The sequence below is a fragment of the Lactuca saligna genome, chromosome 8 (assembly GCF_052625555.1).
Source record: "Lactuca saligna cultivar CGN05327 chromosome 8, ASM5262555v1, whole genome shotgun sequence".
NCBI classification, from domain to species: domain Eukaryota; kingdom Viridiplantae; phylum Streptophyta; class Magnoliopsida; order Asterales; family Asteraceae; genus Lactuca; species Lactuca saligna.
This window is the reverse complement of record NC_136424.1, coordinates 93,292,359-93,304,757: the sequence shown is the minus strand read 5'-3', so window position 1 is coordinate 93,304,757 and position 12,399 is coordinate 93,292,359.

The following is a 12,399-nucleotide window of genomic DNA, read 5'->3' as shown; positions in this document are numbered from 1 at the left end:
CTCGTAGCTGATGGTGTCTTGACCTAAGGTCTATCTTCGAGGAGTAGCTGGATCCCTGAAGTTGATCGAAGAAGTTATCTATTCGGGAAAGAGGATATCGGTTTTGACGGTCAACTCATTAAGCCGACTGGATAACTCTTGCATTTCTGCTGGAGCAAAATGGTTCTGAGATTTGGCTACGGGGGTAGTTCCAGGGATTAGGTTGATACGAGACTCGACTTGACGTTCGGAAGGAATTCTCGGGAGCTCTTCGGGAAGATATCAGGAGTACTATAGTTTTCGCGAACGCTCTAGAGGTCTTTAACTTCTTGTTTCTCGCTGATTGCATGGACTAGGAATACCTGACACTCCTTTTGTAGAAGCTTTCAAGCTTTGATACAAGAAATGATGCGAAGATTTGAGCTAAGCTTGCCATCATATATCATGAGGGTCCAGTCAGAAGGGAGATTAAGACGAATAGCTTTTTCATAACAAAGTGTATCAGTATGATTAGGACTCAATTGATACATGCAAAAGATAACATTAAAGCTCATTATTGAAACTGACATCAGGTCAATGAAGAAAGAATTATTACTCAAGGTAAGGATACAGCTTGGGGATAAGTCGTTAGTGCACTCATTCTCACCGGTAACCATCTTGACGGTAAATGTTTCGGTTATTAGACGAGGGCCATGTTTACGAAGATATTTGAATGAATGACTAATAAAAATTTCTTGACACTAGATTCGAAAAGGATGCGAGCATAAGAATTGTCGAGAAGGAATGTACCCGCGACGATGGTGGGATCAGCGGCTGCCTCCTCTTGCTTCATAGCTAAAACCATCTCGGCGTTGTTGACGTTGCTGGTGGTTGCTGCTTTTGGGAAGTTTCGCTTGAAATTCCCGATTTCTCCACAACCAAAACAGGACTGATTGGTACTCGATCCGGAAGCTTGATTGATTAGTTGGGCTGGTTTTCTGCAGTTTCAAGTAAGGTGGCCCTTCTTGCCACAGTTGTTGCAGAGTCTTTCGCGACATGGTCCTGGAGTATGATGATGGTAGCTGCACTTGTCGCACCAAGGAAGATTACCAGCATACCTAGTGGTAGGTTCTTGAGCTGTAGACGCAACAACAGGAGTAGTGGTAGCTTGAACTGCCATAGTTTCATGCCTCTTGGAGGGTCCTTGGGAACTCCGACCCTTTTGCTTTCTCCAAATAACCTTCTTACTCTTATCACCATCATTCTGATGCTCCTGAACATTTTCATGGTTTTGGGGGTAGGTGTTACTTCTTTGTCCACCGAACCTGTCAGGGTACAATAGTGTCATTGTAGCCGTCACTGCGGCAGAGACAGCTAACTGGAACATCACAGGGTCGAATTGAGAAGGAGGTGGCGACGGAGGGTTGTTGTTCCTTGAATTGGGTTCTTTCTTTGAAGACATTTCGATCTAAAATGATTAGGAAAAAGAGGATGGTAAGTCCTCTGCATTAAATCAAGAGCTATGAAACAAGGGATATCTCTTTATGACAGACATATAATTCTATTAAGCGATAAAGCAGGAATGAATTATCAAGGCACATAAACTATCGCTAAAGGAATGATAGAGGGGCAATGCTCGAATAATAAATTTCTACAACAAAGTTGGATCTAGAAATACTCCCATAGTATTTCATGATTTTCTGCGACGACGACTCGTTGTTTGGGGTATTTGGGTACGTTTTAGGCATGTCGAATACCACTGTCACTCCCAGGCACATGTTGGCCGTATCTCGAATGAATATAGTTGATCAGGCTATATTGACCCTAGACACGACTACATAACTGCCCAGGTTTAACCGCAGCATACAACAGCCATTTACTTATGTTTTGTTCTACTTGTAGTTACAGATCTCGACGGTTAGGTATACTTGTATGTTTTTGAAAATACTTATATTTTAAAGTATACTTCTAGTTCAAATCACTTAGGCCCATTAATGTTTATAGTCTTATACCATGTAAGGTTTGGTATACTCAGTTCACATAAACAAGGGCTCTGATACCAATCTGTCACACCCCGAAACCCAGGGCGGAAATGTTCCGGGGCGGAGGTGACTTCATGTGAATATCATAACCAATGTACATAGTAAGCGAAGTAAACACAAAACATTACATTACATGGATTTCATTACATCAGTTTGAAAGTAAAGTAATACAAGTTTCATAGGTACATAAGTTTTTTTTTTAAAAAGACGAGACTTCCATACGCTCCGTCTTCTGCAAAAGAACGCAGGATACCTATCTAAGGAGAACTTGAGAATACAAGCATTTTAAAAATCAGCATAAAGCTGGTGAGTTCATAAGCGGTTTGATTTATGAAAAATGAACGAGATTCCTTTTGTTTTCTGAAAAAGTGGTTATCCAAGAAAATCCCATATTTTCTTAAAAGTAATGTTTAGTTTTCCGTTATGTTACACAGTTCTGGTTATGAATAGTTATTACCCCAGGAAAATCCTATATTTTCCTAAAAGTTGGTTACCAATCCGAAATGTAATGTAATAGATGTATACTGAAAACCTGATTATCCTTGTGAAGTGTGTGTTAGTTTACCAACCCAAAATGTGATGTAAGAGATGTATACTGAAACCTGATTATTCTTGTGAACCGTGTGTTAGTTTACCAACCCAAAATGATGTAAAAGATGTATACTGAAAACTCGATTATCCTTGTGAAGTGTATGTTAGTTTTAACACGTATATAAAATTATCGAGATAGTAAACTAATTCTTAAGGTTAATAATTTACTATATCCATTATTACTAAAAAGTAAATCTCTGTTATCCAAATTGTGAGTTCTATAACCATGCGATAGACTAATTATGGCAATAAGTAGTCCATCACAATTTATGACTTTCGTCACCCTTGAACCTTTCGGCCTGGCTGTAGCTAGCAGCCAAGTGTAGGGTAGTCATCCCCGTATAGATCTATACACCCAAGTCACGCTCCCTATCTAAGAGATTCTGGTTATAGTGGCGGTCCTCCACTCACGTATCTCTGTGGAGTGTTCTCCGAGGACGTGTCTCCAATTTATAGGAATAACAAATCTACAAGTAATAATGTGGAATATCTTGTTTAAGTTCTATCTACAAAGACGATCCTCCACTCGTGCATGTCTGTGGAGTGTTACCGAGGACAAAACAATATACTAAGTTTCATGTTCAAAGTTCAAAGATTATGTTTTTAACTATTATAATGTGGAAAACCATTTGTGAAAAATATAAAGTACAACAATATATAACGTTTTTCACAAATACTATGATAATGTGATCTGCAAGTTCAACGGTTATCTGTTATGATTGTCAGTGTTAAAAGCATATGTAATATGAAACACAATACTTATAAAACAACTTTTGAGTACAACTATTTCTTGTACTTTGCTTGCATTCCCCCTGAAAATAGTGAAAAACATTGAAAATGGGTACGGGTGTGAACTCACCGGACGAGGAATGTGTCGACTAGGATGCTAAACGTCGGATCGAGGCTTGAAAACGTGCAAGGTTCCTATGTAATGTTAAATGATACACAAATGTATCTAATTAGATTTTAAATCACTAATTACTTAAGGATATATACTTCTAGTCGCGAAAACACTTCAATTCAAGTGTTTGGAGTGACCCGGGTAACATTTATGGACATGTATGGCTCGGATATGGAGTTTACTCTTCAAGAGTAAAATCTTAGAAGAGTTTTCAGCCCTAAACACCAGATCCTCATGAGTTTACGGCCCTAAACTCATGAGTGGTGTTCTTAAGTGCTAAATGGCCTTATATCAATTGAGGGGTGATGCTAGGTTTGGTTATAGGGCATTAGAAAGGGACTTAATCATACATATGGACCATTTGATGAGTTTCCAGCAGTAAACTATGATTTTATGGCTGTAAACTCTCACCCACTCATTTCTTATGTGCTTTGAAGGTCATAGGTTAATCACAAGTGATTCTACTCATTTTTACAAGCCAAGGGGTGAATTTAGGGGACCATTTAATTCATTTATAGGAGTTTACGGCCCAGGAACCCATTCTTGGGGATTTTACAGCCGTGAACTCCTTATGGAGTGGTTTTCATTAAGTTTAAGGTCCCTAACTTGTTGATGGTTGCTTCTGGACTTTAGTTCAAGGCTTAGGAGGTGTGTAAGTTGCATTTTAACACCTAAAAAGGAGTTTACTACCCATGAAAGGGTGTTTATGGCCCAAACATGTTCTTGGGCATTAAACTCATGTTTACTCCCCAAATGTTGAGTTTAAGGTGTTCTAAGTCCAATCCAATAAGTCCTTAAGCCATATCTAACCTCCAATGGTGGGTTGGAAGGTATTTAAGGCTCAAAAACACCATTTATATGTGTTCACAGCCCAAGAGTGTTCCAGGGCCGTAAACACATGTTTATGGTCCTAAATCATGATTTGAACTCGAAAATGAAGGCCAAGGATGTTATACTAAAAGCTAGGATAGTTACCTTGGTGATTTGAAGCTTGAAATGAGTGATTTTTGGACCTAAATCTTGGATTGAGGTGAGAGGTTAGAGAAAGAGAGAGAGTGAAAAGGCTTCAAATGAGGCTTAAACCACTTTAAATATGGTTTGGATTTGATACATGGTGGAATTCTACCCAATACTGATGTTAACCGAGGCTTTTAGTCGCACCCGATTAAGTTGTCGTCACCCGATATGGTCGAAACTAAAATTTTTCTAATTACTAGTTTGTGACGTTTTCATGTGTTTCTAACTTGTTTGGATACTTACAAGGTCAAAATAAAAGTCTTAACTTAATTGACCTAATCCAAAAAAATGAAATCGGAATAATTCGCTTAAACCGAGTTTTACGGACGGAACGAGTTGTGGCGATGGAACTACTTTGGGTTGTCACAAAAACTAAACAAGGGAATACAATTTTTAAGTACGTTTAGAGTATACTAAACAAGGAGCATATTATCAATCATTTATTTCAGAATGATTGGGTTTTCATAATACATGTAACGTCTATATGCTTTTTATGAGACATGTTCAGGTTGTTTATTTATTTAAACAACATAGTTAAAGTCCTGATATTATAACAAGAATCTCCAGTTAGGGATCGAAACAAGTGTGTATAGATCTATATTGGGATTGACAACCCCACACTCAGATTGTTAGCTATAGCCGGGAATACACACCTATGAGTGAAAATTGTTATCAATATTTTTGATGCCTTCAAAACGTTATTTCAAGCCATCTAGTCATAGTATGGTTATAATAACTCAGTAAAAAGATATTAACAATACGTCCGTGTAAAATTAACTAAACATGAGTACATTTTCAAAGTACTAGTTTATAAAGATACAATTTACAGTATTACAATACAGTTTACAATAATAGCTGGTGGAGCGAGGCACACTTACTTTTACAGGTTTTACAGAGGAATACAAATACAGAACAATGGTTTACAAACATAATGGTATTTATGAGATTAAAACTACTTTTCATATACAATAGAAAATATAGGATTTTCTGGAACAGTTTACATATTCAAAGAACATAAAACATACTTTCAAACATAAATAATTATGCACTCACTCAACTTTATGTTGATACTCTATTTTCAAATTACTTGTATTCTCAAGGAATCAGTAGACGGGTACTCCCCAAGCTTTTGAGAATATGGAGCCTCTTTGAGTCATATCTTCTGTCTTTTGCAATAACTATTTTGGTGTGAATATACAGTGATTGAACTCATGTAAAAACTTATAAATATTTATTCAATGGTTGTGTTGAGTCTAAGGGATTACGCCATTGGTCTTTAGCAGTTCGGTCCATTTGTACTCACGGTTTGGGCTTGACCAGCCGTGTTTAGTTTTAGGGTTTACATATATATATATATATATATATATATATATATATATATATATATATATATATATATATATATATATATATAGTGCATTCATGCATTGTATTCGTTACGCTTTTGATTATTATTGTGGAGATTAATTATTGTAACCCTAGCACACCTCTACACTAGCAATTCACATTGAATTCTTCTAAGGTGGAGCATATTAATCATTCGAAACTCGTTTGATTCATTATTGTGTTTGGCATCTTTCATTACACGTTATTGTTTTATTGATATTTGTTTGAATCTATCGATCTTAGAAAGTTTAATTGTCATCAATTGGTATCAGAGCGGGAGACTATGTAATTCATACGCATCTCATATGTTGGAAGAATCTGTTTAGGGTTTCCGCTTTTATCGAATCTGTAGGAGCCATCATTTCTTCATTGAAGTGATTTCTTGCTTTTGAAAAAACTATAATTCAATCTTTACAAGTCAGATTCTTGCAGATATCTGTAAAAGTTCATCATGTCTCACGATGCTTCTCAAACCAATCCGATCAATATCTCCAACAACATTGGATCTACAACTAGGATTCCAATCCTATACACTTAAGATTATGAAGTTTGGACACATCACTTTGAAGACTATGTGGTTGGATCTGAAGACAATGGTTATCTAATCTAGGAAGCGATAACATTGGGTCCATTTGTTCATTACAGAACAAATAGAACAATGAAGACTTAAAAGGAGTACAACACACTCATAAATGATGTGGACAAAATTCCTCAAGATGAAAAGGACAAGTTATTGTGTAATATTAAAGCCATGAGATTGATTAGATTTGCTTTACAGTCTGATACTTTTCGTTTGGTAAGTCCATGCACCACAGTGAAAGAGATCTGGGATAGACTCAAGGAGTTATATTCAACCGATGAAGACCTGGAACACTCCATCCAAACTCTATTGCTTTTAGAGTTCGGTGCATTTCAACAAAACCAGATGAAAAACTCATTCATGCTTTGGATCATTTCAACCATCTTCTAAGCAAAATAATCAAGCATGGTATTGGAAGAGAAGTGATAGAACAGAAGGTCACATTTTTGAATGGTTTAAGACCGGAATCGATGGTTGTGGATGAAGAAGAGTCAGAAATGTCAGAGTGTGATCTGTCAAGCGAAGAGTATGCAATGATGGTTTCCAATTCGAAGCGGTTTTCTCGTAAGAAGTTCCCTGTCGTCAAGAACCAAAACTGGCAGGGAAGCTATAGCTCAGAAAAGGCTAAAGAGGATATCAAAAACAATCCTCAGAAAGAAGAAGAGAAGAAGGAGAGAAAGCTGGTGGGAGACTCCGGATACAATTGTAACTTCTGCCATGGCAAAAACCATTTTGCCAAATATTGCATGTTGAGTAAGCTATCAGAGAAGAAAGAGGGTGAAGATGATGAAGCATATCATATGCACAAGCTGGAGGAGATAAAGAAGAAGAAAGCCTCTAACAAGGATATGAATGTTTTGGTTGTGCAGGAGAACGTTGTCGATAATGAATTCGGTGGATTAGAAGTCTAGTGTAATGAAGCAAATCAGAAGGAAGATAAATGCTTCGCTGCTAAGCATGTGAGCGAAAGGATCAACGACTATGATCAGTTGATCAAGAAGGTACAATCTATTCTCAAATTACTTAAAATACCTGTAACAAACTATGAAAAGGAATTAAACGAATTAAAAATTAAGTTTTAAAGTTTAAGTCAAAGCCTAATGCAAACTCGCCTCACTAATGCTAACTTAACTGATCAAGTTAGCAGGGAAACATCCAAGAGTGAGGAGCGAAGAATGTGGATTAAGAAGACGGAGTTAAAGTTAGTTAGGACGAGAGATGAGCTGATTTATTTACAACGAGACAATTTAAAGCTTTTAAAACAAAGGAATAATTTTTGTTTAATAGCTAAACGTCTTTACTCTAATATTACTTTGTTGCACTTAAATTGTGATATTGGCAAAAAGGTTCACATTTCTTGAATTTAAGGAGGATGAAGTAGATGTAGGTTGCTACAATTATGAATCAATTGTATCAGCAGATGAGTTCTCAGATGCTTACAGATAGGTCTGGACAAAATTGAGTCCTTTATAAAATCCAAAGATCATAAGGACATGCTTAGGAAGTTGTTGGACGAAAATGACAAATTAAAGATAAATACCGAAACCATGCAAAAATTTGACTCATTGAATAAAAAATTATGTTCAAAAAACAAGATGAATGTGGAAAATTCTTCTGAATTTGATGAGGACACCAATATGAGTGAAATTTATGTAGAGGATGAGGTTTACTGTTCTGAATTCTTCAAAAGTGAACCCGAACTAGTAAAAACACTCATACCTGAAAATTCAGTTGAGTTCGCTCGTGTGTCCAAAAAAAAGTCCAAAGTCCTTAGAGAAAAAGCAATTGTATATCAAAAGGTGCAAACTGTACCTAATCAAGTGTATGCTACTGCCGAAGTTAACAAAAAGCAAACAAAGGAGCTAACTTTGTTGGTGGATGAAGACAACATCGATGGGTGTGACAACTTTTTTCTGGTCGGCTCCCATTGACAATGTAGACAAAAATGTGCGTCTGTTAGAGCAAACTTCATGGAGAATCAAAGGTAGATATGTGGCTGAGCCACTTAACAAGCCGTTAAGCTTTGAAAAGCCAAGTACAAGCAGTACTAAAGAAATTCAAAGCGAACCAGTAAAGGCTTCAGGTGAATCATCTCCAAGCGAAGCAGGTAAATAGAATTAGAAACCAAAAGCAAATATTCACAAGTCTAAAAAACAACTTGCTGAACAAACACATCAGAGGAACAGAAGGTACCAAAAAAATCTCAAAGAGAGCAATCAATTGTGGAATTCTCAAAACGCCATTCTTGTTCACAAAGTTTCGAACTCACAGGTGAAAGAAAGGCCTCATGCAAGCAAAAGCTCATGCACTCACTGTAAATCATGCAACACTGATAAGAACCGAAGGACTAGTTTCGGTCCTAAACCCCATTACCTTCATCAACAACCGAAGCAGAACCCAGTTAATGATATCAAAGGAAAGGGCAAGTAAGTCTTATATTTTAAAGCTCATGCCAAGAAGACAACATCTAACCCTAACAATCAAAAGGCTAATGATAATCAAAATAAAAATAAACACTCTAATTCAAAGAAACCGAAAGTGGAAAGCAATAAAGCAAAGTATTCACCATTAAAAGAAAAGATGAAACCACTTTAATAAAAAGAACATATTTGGTTGATCTTTGTATTGCTATTCCTTGTCTTGTAAAAGGATCACGAGGACCCAAGAAACTTTGGGTTCCTAAATCTGCTTGATTTTTGCAGGTTATAAGTGACGAGCAGTTCGACGACGAATGGTACATTGATAGTGGTTGCTCACGTCACATGAAAGGAAGGAAGGAAGAGTTGAGGGAGTTTCGGGCCCTTAAGGATGGTGGATGTCAAATATGGGAATAATTCATATGGAAAGATCAAAGGCTATGGAATGATCACAAACAGGGAATTCTCAATTAGAAAGGTAACATATGTGGAAGGATTGCAGCACAATCTAATTGGTGTCTCTCAACTTGTTGTGGGAACTAGCTTGAAGGTTTCATTCGATGATGAGGGTTCAGAGATTGTTTAAAAGAAGACGAAGGCTATTCTGTTAAAATCCAAGCGAAAGGGTCATCCAAATCGTATCAAAACAAAGATCATCGAACCACTTGAACTTCTTCACATCGACTTGTGTGGTCCTTCAGCAATAGAAAGCGTTGGTGGTAGTAACTACATATTGGTAATTGTTGATGACTTTTCACATTTCACTTGGGTTTTCTTTCTTAAACAGAAGAACGAAGTGACTCCAAAGCTCAAGGCATTTATAAAGAAAGTGGAACTTCAATTATGAAAGATGGTTAGGAATATAAGAAGCAACAATGTGTTGGAATTCAAGAATCAACAGCTCGAATAATTTCTTGTTTATAAGGGAGTGTTTCACAACTTCTCTGCCCCCTACACTCCACAACAGAATGACATAGTTGAAAGGCGAAACCGCTGTTTGTTTGAAGCAACCCGAACCATGCTCAACCTCGCTTCCTTACCTTTGTACTTGTGGGCTGATGCAATCGCTGTTGCCTGTTATACCCAGAACTGATCCTTCCTCAATAAGCGATTCTCTATCACTCCATAAAGAATCTTCAATAATCGCAAGCCGAATGTCAAGTTCTTCCATGTGTTCGGTTCAAGATGCTTTATTTTCAATTCCAAAGAAAACCGAAACAAATTTGATGTAAAGGCTATTGAAGGGATATTTCTTGGTTACTCCCTAAACTCAAAGGCATATAGGGTTCTAAATAAACGTTCAAATAAAATTGAGGAAACCTATTATGTTACCTTTGATGATAGTTACGTAAAGATGCTTCAATCAAGCATTGATCCATCATAGGAAATCATTGCAAAATCTGGTCATGTCTCGGTTCCTATTTCCAATCTATTTGATGAATACATGTTGCTTTTTAATGAATCGGAACGAGCAATTCACTCTGAGACGAAGGCTGCTGACAACAAGATAGACAACTTGAGGAATATTATCGATGAAACAACAAAAGAAATGACAAATGAACATCAGGAACCAACCAAACAGCATGGTCCAAGCGAACCTCCAAAAGATATTCATACATTCTAGAAGGACACTTCATCACCAACAAAAACCCATGATGTCACATTCAAGGGGGAGCCATCTAACCCTGATGGTGAAACCGTCTCATCATTCGAGGGGGAGAATCCAATTTTAAACCATGGAGGTCCAACCGAGGGGGAGCATTCTAAACCGGATGTTGAAATAGTCTCGCCCTTTGAGGGGGAGAATAATCAAGCAAATGATGAAGAATCTCAATCAAAATTTGAGGAAGAAATAAATGCAGAATTGGATCCTTCCTATGACCCAAACTATCCTCCTCTCACTAAGTGGACAAGGAATCATCCAAAAACTCAGGTAATTGATGAATCATCTGAGGGTGTACTGACTCGGTCTCAAATAAAAGCGAAGCAAACTGCTCTGTTCTCTCAGGTAGAGTTTTTCATGTTTAATTCATTTATCTCAAAATAGAACCGAAAAAGGTTAATATTGCACTTGACCATTCTAACTGGGTTCAAGCTATGCAAGACAAACTTAACGAATTTGAGCGAAATCGGGTTTGGAGACTGATTCCCACACTAGAATATGCTTCTGTAGTTAGGTTAACATGGGGTTTCAGGAACAAGATGGATAAAGAGGGAAATGTAATTCAAAACAAGGCTCGTCTGGTTGTAAAAGGATATTGTCAGGAAGAAGGAATAGACTACGAAGAGACTTTCACTCCAGTAACAAGGTTGGAATCAGTTGGAATCTTTTTGGCATATGGTGCATACAAAAACTTTGAAGTGTTTCAAGTGGATGTAAAGTGTACCTTCTTAAATGGAGAACTAGAAGAGACAGTATATGTTGAGCAACCACCGGGTTTCGTGAATGAAAGGTATCTTGATCATTGTTGTATTCTGGATAAAGTCGTCTATGGTCTGAAGCAATGGATTAGAGTTAGATTTGAATAATGATTTCTACTCATCATACATGGTGAGAAATATTATTTCTTTTCATGGTTTGTATAAACAAGGATTTATATTTTCATTCAATAATGAATTTGGTTCTATAAATGCTTTTTATAATGATAAATTTTATTTTGAAGAATTGCCTAGTAATGGTATATATGAAACTGTGATGGTTGTAGACAACTTAGGAAATAATGTATTGCATATTGATTCATCCAATGGTTTGGACAAGGCATGCTTGTGGCATTCTCGTCTTGGACATGTCAACAAGAAATGCATTGCCCAACTCCAAAAGGATAGAGTTTTGGAGTGATTTGACTTAAAGTCTGATGACACTTGCGAATCTTCAAGAAAGGTGAATTGCCTATCCAAAGCAATAGCAAACTGTGTAAGACTCAATGTCTAAGTACCGATACCGAGATAGCAGAAATGAGCCGAGTTCCATATGCTTCAGCAGTTGGATCGATCTTGTATGATATGACATGTACCCGTCCTGATGTGGCCTTTGATTTGAGCATGGTCAGTAGATATCAAGGGAATCCTGGTAAAGCTCATTGGACTGCAGTTAATAACGTCCTTAAGTACCTGCAGAGGACTAAGCACTGGGTTCTTACCCTCAGTGGGAGTGATGACTTGAGAGTGACAGGGTATAGTGACTCTAGTTTTCAGATCGACTCGGATAATTTCTGCTTTCAGTTGGGCTGGGTGTTTACCTTGAATAGGGGAGCAGTAACTTGGAAAAGTTACAAAGAGGAGACTATAGTTGATTCAACGTGCAAATGATAGTACATAGCAACAAGTGAAGCGTCAAAGGAGGCAATATGGCTAAAGAAAATTATCAAAGACCTTGGAGTTGTACCAGCTGTAAATGAGCCAATGGAGATTTTCTGTAACAGCGAGAGTGTGGTTGCCTTAGCCAAGGAATCGAGGGATCATGGCAGATCCAGACACATCGACAAAAAATATCACCTCATACGACAT